Below are 15,059 nucleotides of genomic sequence, written 5' to 3'. Positions count from 1 at the left end.
AGCCACCATGCCTGGCTACCCTATTGTGCGTTATGGCTGAGTAAATTTCCATATTATGAACAAACTACATTTAAAAAAATCTATTTAGCACTTTATAAACATTTGCACCTGATCTTTCCCAAAAGGCAAAGAAATGATAGTTAGTAGACATTTGGATTACTTCCAATCTTAGGTTAGTATGAATAATGTTACTTTGAACATTGTGTACAGATTTTTATGTAGATCTACTTTTCTTTAGCAGTAGATTTCCTGGGCTTACACTAACTCCTACATTTAAAATTTGAGGAACTGCAAAACTTTTCCAAAGTAGTTGCACCATTGTATAGTCTCACAAGTAAGTAATGAAGATTCAGATTTTTCCATATCCTTGCTAGCATGCATTACACCTGTCTTGATTCTAGCCTGGCAGTAGTACTTTCCTATGGTTTTGCTTTGCAGTCCTCTAATGACTGAGATGGAACATCTTTGTTTTGTTTTGTTTATTTCAGTCTTCTTTTCTTTTTTAAATTATATTCATATGTGCATACAATGTTTGGGTCATTTCTCCCCCCTGTCCCCTGCCCCTTCCCTTACCCCCCCAACCCCTCACTACCAGGCAGAAACTATTTTGCCCTTATCTCTAGTTTTGTTGAAGGGAGAGAGTATAAGCAGTAATAGGAAGCACCAAGGGTTTTTGCTAATTGAGATAAGGATAGCTATACAGGGAGTTGACTCGCATTGCTTTCCTGTACATGTGTGTTACCTTCTAAGTTAATTCTTCTCGAACTAACCTTTTCTCTAGTTCCTGGTCCCCTTCTCCTATTGGCCTCAGTTGCTTTAAAGTATCTGCTTTAGTTTCTCTGCTTTGAGGGCAACAAATGCTATCTAATTTTTAGGGGGTTTTAACCTATCCTCATACCTTCCTTGTGTGTTCTCGCTTTATCATGTGCTCAAAGTCCAATCCCCTTGTTGTGTTTGCCCTTAATCTAATGTCTGCATATGAGGGAGAACATACGAGTTTTGGTCTTTTGGGCCAGGCTAACCTCACTCAGAATGATGTTCTCCAATTCCATCCATTTACCTGCAAATGATAACATTTGATTCTTCTTCATGGCTGCATAAAATTCCATTGTGTATAAATACCACATTTTCAGTAGTGGGGCATCTTGGCTGTTTCCATAACTTGGCTATTGTGAATAGTGCTGCAATAAACATGGTGTGTAGGTGCCTCTGGAGTAACCTGTGTCACAGTCTTTTTGGGTATATCCCCAAGAATGGTATTGCTGGATCATATGGTAGATCAATGTTTAGATTTTTAAGAAGCCTCCAAATTTTTTTCTCTACTAACCTGTGTCACAGTCTTTTGGGTATATCCCCAAGAGTGGTATTGCTGGATCATATGGTAGATCAATGCCTCCGAATTTTTTTCCAGAGTAGTTGTACTAGTTTACATTCCCACCAGCAGTGGAAGAGGGTTCCTTTTTCCCCACATCCTCACCAACATCTGTTGTTAGTGGTGTTGCTAATGATGGCTATTCTAACAGGGGTGAAGTGGAATCTTAGTGTGGTTTTAATTTGCATTTCCTTTATTGCTAGGGATGGTGAGCATTTTTTCATGTGTTGGCCATTTGAATTTCTTTTGAGAAAGTTCTGCTTAGTTCATTTGCCCATTTCTTTATTGGTTCATTAATTTTGGGGAGAATTTAGTTTTTTGAGTTCCCTATATATTCTGGTTATCAGTCCTTTGTCTGATGTGTAGCTAGCAAATATTTTCTCCCACTCTGTGGGTGTTCTCTTCAGTTTAGAGACCATTTCTTTTGTTGAGCAGAAGCTTTTTAATTTTATGAAGTCCTGTTTATCTATGCTATCTCTTAGTTGCTGAGCTGCTGGGATTCCATTGAGAAAGTTCTTGCCTATACCTATTCCAATGTATTTCCTACTCTTTTGGAGCATCTTTTCATGTGTTTATTGGCCATTTGTATATCTTAAAGAAATTTCTCTTCAACTTAACTATGTTTTAGGTGGGTTATTTGTCTTTATTGTTGAGTTGCATGATTTTATAATTCTTTTAAATTTATAAATAATTTTTATTGAACTGTGAGAGTTCTTTGTAAGTTCTGTATACTGTTCACTTGTGAGATAAATAATCTGCAGATATTTTCTCCTGTAAGTTGGGTTTTTGTTTTCTTGATGGTATCACTTGAAGCACAAAAGTCTTTTTAAAAATTTTTGAAAAAGTCCAGTTTATTTTTACTTTTGTTGTTTGTACTTCTTTGTGTCATATCTCAGAAATCATAGCCTAAACCAAGCTGATGATGATTTATGCCTGTTTGTTCCCCAAAAGTTTTATAATTTTAGCTTTTTATGTCTGCAATTCACTTTTGTGTATAGTGTGAGCTAGGAGACTAGTTTCAGTCTTTTGCATGTGCATTTTGAATTGTGTCAGCACTGTTGAAAAGACTGCTTTTTTCTCATTGACTTGTCTTGACACCTTTTTTTTTATTGATTTATTGATTGGATATAAGGTCACACTTTGTAGCCTAGGTTGTCCTCAAACTCATGATCCTCTTACCTCAGCCTTCTGAGTGCTGAGATTAAAGATAAGCACCACCACACCTGGCTCTGTTTTTTTCTTTAAATCAATTGACCATAAATGTAAGGCTGAATTCTATCTCATTGATCTGTATGTCTGTCTTTAACCCAGTATCACATCTTAATTACTGTAGTTTGGTCATAAGTTGTGAAATTAGGATGTTTGAATCTCTGATTTCAAGATTGTTTTGACCATTCTGCTTCCTTGTATTTCTGTATGATTAATAACATTAGTTTGTCAATTTCTTCAAAAAGCCACCTGGGGTTTTGACTGAGTTGAACAGATAGATAAATTGGAGATTGTAAACAACATTGAGCTTTTGTCCATTATCATTTGTTGTCTTTCCATTTATTTACATCTTCTTTATTTCTTTCAGCCATGTTTTATAGTTTCAGTGTAAAAGTGTTTCACTTTGGTTAGATTTATTCCTAAGTGTCATTTTCTTTTTGAAGCTACTAATAAAAGTTTGTGAAATTGGCATGTAAGCATGCATATTACAAAGTAGTTTTTGAAATATTGAAATTGTATACTGCAACTTGACTGAACTCATTTATTCTAATAGATTTTATGTGTGAGTGTGTACCCCTTAGGATTTTCTTTATATAAGATCATAGCATCTGTGAGTAGAGGTAATTCTACTTCTATTCCAATCTGGATGTGTTTTATTTCTTCTCCCTGCCTAATCACCACTGCTAGAACCTCTGGTACAATATTGAATAGAACTGGCAAGACTTGTCATCATCTTGTTTCTTCTAAACATCCAGTGTGATATTATCTGTGTGTTCTTTGTAGATATTGTTTATTAGGTTGAAGGAAATATTTATATTGATAGTGTCTTGAGGTTTCTGTTTTCCTTTAAATCTTTGGCTTTTGTGTGCTGCTTTTCTGTTTTGTTTTTACTCTTTTTTGAGAGGCCTGCTGGAATTTTAGTCCACTACTTACTCCCACATGCACTACCACTGAGCTACACCAATAGCAATCATGGACTTAAAACTTTGAAACTGTGAGCCAAAATGAATCTTTACTCATTTGAGTTGTTTGAGTCAGGTTTTAAAATAATAAGCCTTTAAAAATATAACAATAACAAAAAAATATATATATAACAATCACTGTCAGTAACCATGTGCCAAACACAGTTTATGTATATTCTTTCCATTTAATCATAACAATCTTAAGTGATAGACATTATGCTTTTCTCTGTTTGCAGATAAAAACCATGAGGTTCAGTTAGTTTAGGTGACTTATCTGAGGTCACATTTTCAATAAGCATCTATTTTCTCTTTATTCAGATTGTCACTTATAACTCAACACCCCTGAGCCAAATCTCTCACCTTAGCAGGGGAAATGAAGACCACCTTCATTCATCCTCATTTCTTTTCTTTTCTTTTCTTTTTTAACTGTATATTATTTCCAAACTTTTATATATTTCCTTTGATAAGATTACTCCTCTTATTGTTCTTTTCCCTGTCCTTCCCCCCAACCCAAGTTTTAAGTTTTCAGTGGGTTTCATTATGGCAGCTTAATACATAGACATAATGTATTTATTCCCTTTCCCTCCCCTCTATTCACCCCCATTTTATATGTGTGTGTGTGTGTGTGTGTGTGTGTGTGTGTGAGAGAGAGAGAGAGAGAGAGAGAGAGAGAGAGAGAGAGAGAGAGAGAGAGAAAAGGGAGAAAACATGTGATTTGTCTTTCTGAACCTGGCTTATTTCACTTAACATAATGTATTTTCCTCCAAATGCCATAATTCTGTCCTTATTAATGGCTGAATAATACTCCATTGTTTATATGTAGCATTGGTAAACATCTAAGCTGCTTCCAAAGCTTGGCTATTATGGACGATGCTACTACCTACATTTGTATGCAGGTTTCTCTATTGTTTGCAGACTTAATTACATTGCTTTGGCTATATGCCCAGAAGTGGTATCACCATATGATAAAGGAGTTCTGTTTTCAGATTTTCAAGGAACTTCTGTACCAATTTCCATAGGGGCTGCACTAATTTATACTCCACTCCCACAAACTGTGTATAATGGTTCTCCCCCTCCATGTACACACATGTCCTCACCAGTTTTGTTGCTGTTTGCCTTCATGATAGCCATTTGGATTGGGGTGAGAGAATCTCAGTATCATTTCATCTGCATTTCCTTTATGCCTAAGGATGTTGAAATTTTCTTCATGTATTTATTAGCCATTTGTACTTCTTTTGAGAATTTTCTGTTTAATTTATTTGCCCATTTATTAATTGGATTATTCTTTTGGTATTTAATTTTTGGAGCTCTTATATTCTGGATATTAAACCATTTTTTTTCAATAAGTAACTGGCAAAGATTTTCTCTTGTTCTGTAGGCTGTGTCTTGATACTGGTAATTGTTTGCTTCATTGTGCAGAAGCATACTAATTTGATGCATTCCCATTTGTCAATTCTTGCTTTTATTTTCTGTGCAATTGGAGTCCTATCGAGAAAGGTGTTACCTATGCCAGTATCTTCAAGGGTCTTCCCTTTGTTTTTCTATAGTAGTTTCAAAGTTTCAGGCCTTACATTTAGATCTTTGATGCATTTTGAATTAATTTTTGAATAGAGTGAGAGATAGGTGACACACTTCAGTCTTCTACATGTGGACATTCACTTTTCCAAACACCATTTGAATAAATTATTTTCCCCAATATATGTTATGTTGCCATTGTCAAAAATCTGATGACTTAACTGTCTGGGCAAATTTCTGGATATTCTGTTCCATTGGTCTCTTTGTGTCTTTTTGTGCCAGTCTCATACTGTTTTTGTTGATGTGGTTCTGTGGTATAATTTTAAGGGTTTTAGGATTTCTACACAGGAAACTGGAACAAAAACCAAATATGTTCCATATTTTACCTCAATAACTTTACGCACTTTAAAATATTATGATGCTACTAAGTTTATGTATTTATATTTCTCTTTCTTTTGTTGCTATTTCTTCCTTGTTGATACAGATTTTTTCTTTTAACATTTTCCTTCTGTTTAGAGACTTTCTTGTACTTTTTATTCATTTATTCATATGTGCATACATTGTTTGGGCCATTTCTGCCCCCTGCCCCCCTTTGCCTCCCTCTTCCCCCACTCCCCTTCACTTCCAGGGAGAACCTGTTCTGCCCCTTTCTCCAATTTTGTTGAAGAGATGACATAAGTAATAATAAGAAAGACATAGTGTTTTTGCTAGTTGAGATAAGGATAGCTATACAGAGAGATGCCTAGCATTGCTTCCAAGCACAAGTGTGTTACAACCCAAATTGAGTCATCTCTACCTGACCTTTTCACTACTTCCCGATCACTTTCCCATATTGACCTCTGTTACTTTAAGATTTCTATATTAGCATCTCTGCAGTGGGGACATCAAACACTTTCAAGTATGATGTTGGCTGTAGGTTTGTCATTTATAACCTTTACAATATTGAGGTACTTTTCTTCTATTCCTAATTTTCTTAGAGCTTTTATCATGAAGTGGTGTTGGATCTTATTGAAGGCTTTTTCTGCATTTATTGAGATGATCAAATGGTTTTTGTCTTTTCTTCTATTAATGTGCTGTATTACATTTACAGATTTGCACATGTTGAACCACCCCTGCATCCCTGGGATGAAACTGACTTGGTCATGGTGAATGATCTTTCTTTTTTGTTTGTGTGCCTTTCTTTTTTTATATATTTTCTTCTTTTTCTTTTCTTTTTTTTTTTTTAACTGGTGGTACTGGTGTTTGAACACAGGGGCTCCTGCTTTCTAGGCAGGCACTCTACCACTTGAGCCACTCCTCCAGCCCTTTTTTTTTCTTTTATTCATATGTGTATACAAAGTTTGGGTCCTTTCTCCCTCCTTTCCCCCGGCCCCTCCCTTACCCCCTCCTAACCCCTTACACCAGGCAGAAACTCTTTTGCCCTTATCTCTAATTTTGTTGAAGAGAGAGAGTGTAAGCAGTAATAGGGTTTTTGCTAACTGAGATAAGGATAGCTATACAGGGAGTTGACTCTAATTGCTTTCCTGTACATGTGTGTTACCTTCTAGGTTAATTCTTCTCAAACTAACCCTTTGTCTAGTTCCTGGTCCTCTTCTCCTATTGGCCTCAGGTGCTTTAAAGTACCTGCTGTAGTTTCTCTGCATTGAGGGCAACAAATGCTCTCTAGTTTTTTAGGTGTCTTACCTATCCTCAAACCTCCCTTGTGTGCTCTCGCTTTTATCATGTGCTCAAAGTCCAATCCCATTGTTGTGTTTGCCCTTGATCTAATGTCCACATATGAGGGAGAACATACGATTTTTGGTCTTTTGGGCCAGGCTAACCTCACTCAGAATGATGTTCTCCAATTCCATCCATTTACCAGTGAATGATAACATTTCATTCTTCTTCATGGCTGCATAAAATTACATTGTGTATGAATACCACATTTTTTTAATCCAGTGAATAATGCTTCTGATGTGTTTTTGGATTCGGTTCCTCATTATTTTATTGAGGAATTTTCTATCTATGTTCATTAAGGAGACTGGCCTATAGTTCTCCTTTTTGGAAGTTTTTTATCTGGTTTTGGGATGAGTATAATATTGGTTTCATAAAATGAGTTAGGCAGTGTTCCTTCCCTTTCCATTTCATGTACCCATTTACAGAGAGTTGGTATTAATTCTTCTTTAATAAAGCCCACACCCACAGCCAAGCCAGGAGAGCAGTGTGGAGAGGCACACCACGAAAGACCAACCACATGCTCTTGGGACTCCAGGAGGCAGCTGGTGACTATGGCCATACCACGCTGAATGTGCCTGATCTCCTCTGATCTTGGAAGCTAAGCAAGTATCTCTACCTTTCAGTGTTTATCCAAAGTCAATCCAAGGCTGTGGTCCACAAGTCTAAGAACAAACCCTGTGTTTATGTCCAAAACTAAAAACACCACTTTTAAGTATGCTAGGACGGGTCCGGAGCAGGTAGAAATAGGGACTTCTTCCCGAGTAGTATACAACCCCATGGCCACTCATAGAAGTTTGTGCCTAGAGGGCTTTCATGTTAGATAGACACGCATCCATCATAACCACTTTTTTGTTTTATTTATTTATTTGTTTATTTGTTTATTTAATTATTTATGTATTTACGTACTTACGTATTGATTTTTGTGGTACCAGTGCTTGAATTCAGGGCATACACCTTGCCCCGCTCCACCAGCCCTTTTCGAGTGAGGTCTTTTCCAGCTAGGGTATTAAAGGGTTGACTCTCCAGGGTCCCAGAAGCCCACACTGCCTAAATTACCTGTGATAGAAAGAAAGGCAGGTGCAGTGCCTGAGACCACAAGGACTTTTCCCCTTATCGCTTCCTGATTGCTTGCAAGTGCTGGCTGTCTACCACCACAAGGACACTTCTCTTTATCTCTCCCTGGCTGCGTACCCCGGAAAATGCAGATATGCTTACTATCTAGGAACGAATGACAGCATGACAGCTCTCTAGAGGTTATCCACACATATCAGTGGTTATCCTGAGAGTAAAACCTCAGAGTGCCCATTCATTGAGGGGTCAGTGTCAGTGACCCCAAATAGCCTCATCACAGGCACATGTAGGCTCCTAACTGTATTAGAATCATGTAAGACAACAGTTGTTTCACCATAGGGATGAAGCCATCTAGAAGATTTTCTATAAACCAACTCTTAATGAATTTTCATTTCGTCATGATCGTCATCTCAGTGGCCGAAACCCTGAGAAAAATTAGAAGGGAACAGAAGTAAATACTTCTGAGGACAAAGTGTAGAGTTTAGGAAGCCTGAGGGTTGACAGGATAGGATTTCTTAGGACGTTGAGTAGGGATGGGAGGAGATGTTTTTTTCTTTCCCTTGTCTCCACGATTTCGGTGGTGAAAGGGGCCTCTGAGCTGGAAATGTTCCCGATTGAGCCCCGCAGCCCCAGGCCCAGAGTGTGGAGGAGGGCGCAGCGGGTCGGCTAAGGGCGCGGCTGCCGTTTTGCAGAGGGCTGGAGGGGCAGTGGGGCTTTGTGGACGAGGAGGACCGGAAAGGTCCCCAAGACGTCCGTCGGGAGCCACGCGCCCAAGGGTCGGCTCCCGCAGGCGAGGGAGGAGGGCGGCCAGAACTGTGCACCCCCCCCACACCCCCGCCTTAGCCAAGGCAGTGACACATCCCCAGAGGAACAAGAGCCCGAGAGCACTGAGCAATGTTCCCCTGAGAAAACTCGATCCTGGTCCGGGCACCGGGACACCTCGGGAAGAAAGCCAGCGAGTGGCCACCTGGGCGAGACCGGCTGCCCCAGCAGGCGTCCGGGGCCCCTGGCCGCTTGGCCAGAGGCCGCCAGCCCCCACCCCGCAGCCCCCACCCGCAGCCGTGCCAGGGGAGCAGTGTGGAGACGCAGGCCGCGCCCACCTCACGCTCTTGGGGCTCCAGGAGGCGGCAGCTGGCGTCTACGGCCATACCACCCTGAACGCGCCCGATCTCGTCTGATCTCGGAAGCTAAGCAGGGTCGGGCCTGGTTAGTACTTGGATGGGAGACCGCCTGGGAATACCGGGTGCTGTAGGCTTTTGCTCGTCCCTCCCTCGCTGCTCCTTTTGGCCTCCGGGACCTCACCGCCCCGACCCAGCGCCACCACCACCGGCGACCCCTTCCCCGCCACCCCGCCAGACCCACGCCTCCCACCTCACAGACACGCCCCTGAATCCTCTCCTCTCCCCTCCCCACACTCTCGTGGGGCGCGCGCCCGCTCACTGGGCACCAGCCGGGTGGGTCCCAGGCCACGTTGGGGACCGCTCCCCAACTGTCCTCAGAAAGCCAGCAGGAGTAGAAAACGTTCAGGCGGACGGTGAGGGAAGTGCGAAAGCCCTGAGAAAGCGGGTCTGCAGCCCAGCGGGCCCCAGACTGGGACGCGCCACACCCTGGCTCGCCACAAGGTGGTGCACTGGGCCCAGGGCAAGACGCCAGGGGACAGGGAGGCAGGCCACCTCAGTCGGGTGCTGCTCCGTCGCTCGACCCAACACAGGTCAGCGTGTGCATGACCTCTCCGTGGGGCCCCAACTCCCACGGCGGTGCCTGCAGTCACGGGGACAGCGGGCGCAGGGCCTGAGCTCACGGTGAGGGGAGTATGCTTAGAATGCAAAATTCAAACACACCCGGGAATACATTGGCAAGGAGAAGTCCCAGAAAGAGTTGCAACCCTGACATTGAGGGCGCGTTTCCTTTTGCTTGGTCCTGTACCCTGCTTGAGTGTGAGTGGTGATGAATTGCTGCCCGTTTCGGATCGTTTGGTGGCAATGTAGTTTGTACCTTTCTCTGCAATGTGTGAAGTCTTTCTTTGTGTAATAGGCTGTATTGGCAAGTGTCTCTACCTTTCAGTGTTTATCCAAAGTCAATCCAAGGCTGTGGTCCACGAGTCTAAGAACAAACCCTGTGTTTTATGTCCAAAACTAAAAACACCACTTTTAAGTATGCTAGGACGGGTCCGGAACAGGTAGAAATAGGGACTTCTTCCCGAGTAGTGTACAACGCCGTGGCCACTCATAGAAGTTTGTGCCTAGAGGGCTTTCATGTTCGATAGACACGCATCCATCATAACCACTTTTTTGTTTTATTTATTTATTTGTTTATTTATGTATTTACATATTTACGTATTGATTTTTGTGGTACCAGTGCTTGAATTCAGGGCGTACACCTGGCCCCGCTCCACCAGCCCTTTTCGTGTGAGGGTTTTAAAGGGTTGACTCTCCAGGGTCCCCGAAGCCCACACTGCCTAAATTACCTGTGATAGAAAGAAAGGCAGGGGCAGTGCCTGAGACCACAAGGACTTTTCCCCTTATCGCTTCCTGATTGCTTGCAAGTGCTGGCTGTCTACCACCACAAGGACACTTCTCTTTACCTCTCCCTGGCTGCGTACCCCAGAAAACCTCCTCACCCCTAGTCCCCGCCCCCCCCCCCCCGCGAGGCTTGCATCCCAGGCTGTCCAGAGTGCAGGACGCCCCTCACCACGGCAAAATAAAGCGTGCTCTCGTCTGTAGAGGTCTCGGTCTCCTTTTCCTCGAGGCATCCTCTTTTCTAACATTTGGCTTTTTCTAACAGGTCTCATGGAACGACTTGCTTGGGCGGGCCTGGAAACGTGATCCACCTGAGTAGCTAAGGTTTCAGGCGTGAGCAAGCAGCACCCAGCAAGAACCAAGGTGTTGAGAGGTCTGGCATGAGGGACTCCATTTCAACTTGGAAGGCCTTTCACCCTCATCTCTAGAAACTGTTTGTCTCTGAGCTGTTTCCTCGGAGGGTTTTTGGATTGGTCGTTTTCATCTTTCGACGTGAGGATTAGTTTTTTTTCTCTAAGTGTCTTATGTGTGTGGGGGGGTCGAGCAACAAACAGGTCAGGTGGGAGTCAGTGTCAGCTGGACCCTTTGGCCAAATTTAAACAACAAACAGGCTTGGAAGGACTCCCTTTTTAGCTAGTGGCCTCTAAACCATGACAAAGAAAACAGAATCTAAAGCTGACTTGTGTGAGGGACATGTACCTGTCTGTTACAGTCTTTTTTCATTGTTTCTTTTTTTTTTGTTTGTTTAATGGGCTTGATTGTAAATGTCCCAGGAGGATCAGAAGTGCAATTCCAAATACGTAAAAGAGCCATGGTAAAAATTCTGACGGACAACTTAGCAACTAAGAGAAGAGTATGTCAGTACCATCAGCATTTGATCACAGCGTTTCTGTAAATTTTGTAGTTTAGAGGGCCCGACAGCCTTGGAAAATGCAGATATGCTCACTATCTAGGAACGAATGACAGCATGACAGCTCTCTAGAGGTTATCCACACATATCAGTGGTTATCCTGAGAGTAAAACCTCAGAGTGCCCATTCATTGAGGGGTCAGTGTCAGTGACCCCAAATAGCCTCATCACAGGCACATGTAGGCTCCTAACTGTATTAGAATCATGTAAGACAACAGTTGTTTCACCATAGGGATGAAGCCATCTAGAAGATTTTCTATAAACCAACTCTTAATGAATTTTCATTTCGTCATGATCGTCATCTCAGTGGCCGAAACCCTGAGAAAAATTAGAAGGGAACAGAAGTAAATACTTCTGAGGACAAAGTGTAGAGTTTAGGAAGCCTGAGGGTTGACAGGATAGGATTTCTTAGGACGTTGAGTAGGGATGGGAGGAGATGTTTTTTTCTTTCCCTTGTCTCCACGATTTCGGTGGTGAAAGGGGCCTCTGAGCTGGAAATGTTCCCGATTGAGCCCCGCAGCCCCAGGCCCAGAGTGTGGAGGAGGGCGCAGCGGGTCGGCTAAGGGCGCGGCTGCCGTTTTGCAGAGGGCTGGAGGGGCAGTGGGGCTTTGTGGACGAGGAGGACCGGAAAGGTCCCCAAGACGTCCGTCGGGAGCCACGCGCCCAAGGGTCGGCTCCCGCAGGCGAGGGAGGAGGGCGGCCAGAACTGTGCACCCCCCCCACACCCCCGCCTTAGCCAAGGCAGTGACACATCCCCAGAGGAACAAGAGCCCGAGAGCACTGAGCAATGTTCCCCTGAGAAAACTCGATCCTGGTCCGGGCACCGGGACACCTCGGGAAGAAAGCCAGCGAGTGGCCACCTGGGCGAGACCGGCTGCCCCAGCAGGCGTCCGGGGCCCCTGGCCGCTTGGCCAGAGGCCGCCAGCCCCCACCCCGCAGCCCCCACCCGCAGCCGTGCCAGGGGAGCAGTGTGGAGACGCAGGCCGCGCCCACCTCACGCTCTTGGGGCTCCAGGAGGCGGCAGCTGGCGTCTACGGCCATACCACCCTGAACGCGCCCGATCTCGTCTGATCTCGGAAGCTAAGCAGGGTCGGGCCTGGTTAGTACTTGGATGGGAGACCGCCTGGGAATACCGGGTGCTGTAGGCTTTTGCTCGTCCCTCCCTCGCTGCTCCTTTTGGCCTCCGGGACCTCACCGCCCCGACCCAGCGCCACCACCACCGGCGACCCCTTCCCCGCCACCCCGCCAGACCCACGCCTCCCACCTCACAGACACGCCCCCGAATCCTCTCCTCTCCCCTCCCCACACTCTCGTGGGGCGCGCGCCCGCTCACTGGGCACCAGCCGGGTGGGTCCCAGGCCACGTTGGGGACCGCTCCCCAACTGTCCTCAGAAAGCCAGCAGGAGTAGAAAACGTTCAGGCGGACGGTGAGGGAAGTGCGAAAGCCCTGAGAAAGCGGGTCTGCAGCCCAGCGGGCCCCAGACTGGGACGCGCCACACCCTGGCTCGCCACAAGGTGGTGCACTGGGCCCAGGGCAAGACGCCAGGGGACAGGGAGGCAGGCCACCTCAGTCGGGTGCTGCTCCGTCGCTCGACCCAACACAGGTCAGCGTGTGCATGACCTCTCCGTGGGGCCCCAACTCCCACGGCGGTGCCTGCAGTCACGGGGACAGCGGGCGCAGGGCCTGAGCTCACGGTGAGGGGAGTATGCTTAGAATGCAAAATTCAAACACACCCGGGAATACATTGGCAAGGAGAAGTCCCAGAAAGAGTTGCAACCCTGACATTGAGGGCGCGTTTCCTTTTGCTTGGTCCTGTACCCTGCTTGAGTGTGAGTGGTGATGAATTGCTGCCCGTTTCGGATCGTTTGGTGGCAATGTAGTTTGTACCTTTCTCTGCAATGTGTGAAGTCTTTCTTTGTGTAATAGGCTGTATTGGCAAGTGTCTCTACCTTTCAGTGTTTATCCAAAGTCAATCCAAGGCTGTGGTCCACGAGTCTAAGAACAAACCCTGTGTTTTATGTCCAAAACTAAAAACACCACTTTTAAGTATGCTAGGACGGGTCCGGAGCAGGTAGAAATAGGGACTTCTTCCCGAGTAGTGTACAACGCCGTGGCCACTCATAGAAGTTTGTGCCTAGAGGGCTTTCATGTTCGATAGACACGCATCCATCATAACCACTTTTTTGTTTTATTTATTTGTTTATTTGTTTATTTATGTATTTACGTATTTACGTATTGATTTTTGTGGTACCAGTGCTTGAATTCAGGCCGTACACCTTGCCCCGCTCCACCAGCCCTTTTCGTGTGAGGGTTTTAAAGGGTTGACTCTCCAGGGTCCCCGAAGCCCACACTGCCTAAATTACCTGTGATAGAAAGAAAGGCAGGGGCAGTGCCTGAGACCACAAGGACTTTTCCCCTTATCGCTTCCTGATTGCTTGCAAGTGCTGGCTGTCTACCACCACAAGGACACTTCTCTTTACCTCTCCCTGGCTGCGTACCCCGGAAAACCTCCTCACCCCTAGTCCCCGCCCGCCCCCCCCCCCCCCGGCGAGGCTTGCATCCCAGGCTGTCCAGAGTGCAGGACGCCCCTCACCACGGCAAAATAAAGCGTGCTCTCGTCTGTAGAGGTCTCGGTCTCCTTTTCCTCGAGGCATCCTCTTTTCTAACATTTGGCTTTTTCTAACAGGTCTCATGGAACGACTTGCTTGGGCGGGCCTGGAAACGTGATCCACCTGAGTAGCTAAGGTTTCAGGCGTGAGCAAGCAGCACCCAGCAAGAACCAAGGTGTTGAGAGGTCTGGCATGAGGGACTCCATTTCAACTTGGAAGGCCTTTCACCCTCATCTCTAGAAACTGTTTGTCTCTGAGCTGTTTCCTCGGAGGGTTTTTGGATTGGTCGTTTTCATCTTTCGACGTGAGGATTAGTTTTTTTCTCTAAGTGTCTTATGTGTGTGGGGGGGTCGAGCAACAAACAGGTCAGGTGGGAGTCAGTGTCAGCTGGACCCTTTGGCCAAATTTAAACAACAAACAGGCTTGGAAGGACTCCCTTTTTAGCTAGTGGCCTCTAAACCATGACAAAGAAAACAGAATCTAAAGCTGACTTGTGTGAGGGACATGTACCTGTCTGTTACAGTCTTTTTTCATTGTTTCTTTTTTTTTTGTTTGTTTAATGGGCTTGATTGTAAATGTCCCAGGAGGATCAGAAGTGCAATTCCAAATACGTAAAAGAGCCATGGTAAAAATTCTGACGGACAACTTAGCAACTAAGAGAAGAGTATGTCAGTACCATCAGCATTTGATCACAGCGTTTCTGTAAATTTTGTAGTTTAGAGGGCCCGACAGCCTTGGAAAATGCAGATATGCTCACTATCTAGGAACGAATGACAGCATGACAGCTCTCTAGAGGTTATCCACACATATCAGTGGTTATCCTGAGAGTAAAACCTCAGAGTGCCCATTCATTGAGGGGTCAGTGTCAGTGACCCCAAATAGCCTCATCACAGGCACATGTAGGCTCCTAACTGTATTAGAATCATGTAAGACAACAGTTGTTTCACCATAGGGATGAAGCCATCTAGAAGATTTTCTATAAACCAACTCTTAATGAATTTTCATTTCGTCATGATCGTCATCTCAGTGGCCGAAACCCTGAGAAAAATTAGAAGGGAACAGAAGTAAATACTTCTGAGGACAAAGTGTAGAGTTTAGGAAGCCTGAGGGTTGACAGGATAGGATTTCTTAGGACGTTGAGTAGGGATGGGAGGAGATGTTTTTTTCTTTCCCTTG

The 15,059-nt window shown here is 44.7% G+C and overlaps 1 long non-coding RNA gene and 2 other non-coding genes across 3 annotated transcripts in view; all 3 read left to right on the top strand.

Annotated features, from left to right (window-relative positions):
* Nucleotides 1–15,059, top strand: part of LOC141418921 (uncharacterized) — a 518,407-nt gene that overhangs the window by 21,380 nt on the left and 481,968 nt on the right. The gene's annotated exons all lie outside the window — the stretch shown is intronic.
* Nucleotides 8,982–9,100, top strand: LOC141419035 (5S ribosomal RNA). The gene has a single exon (XR_012443711.1). It is a non-coding gene; the product is annotated as a 5S ribosomal RNA (ribosomal RNA).
* Nucleotides 12,303–12,421, top strand: LOC141419034 (5S ribosomal RNA). Its single transcript, XR_012443710.1, has one exon. It is a non-coding gene; the product is annotated as a 5S ribosomal RNA (ribosomal RNA).

Source organism: Castor canadensis, chromosome 18 (assembly GCF_047511655.1).
Source record: "Castor canadensis chromosome 18, mCasCan1.hap1v2, whole genome shotgun sequence".
Lineage (NCBI taxonomy): Eukaryota > Metazoa > Chordata > Mammalia > Rodentia > Castoridae > Castor > Castor canadensis.
This window is presented reverse-complemented; position numbering and strand designations above follow the sequence as displayed.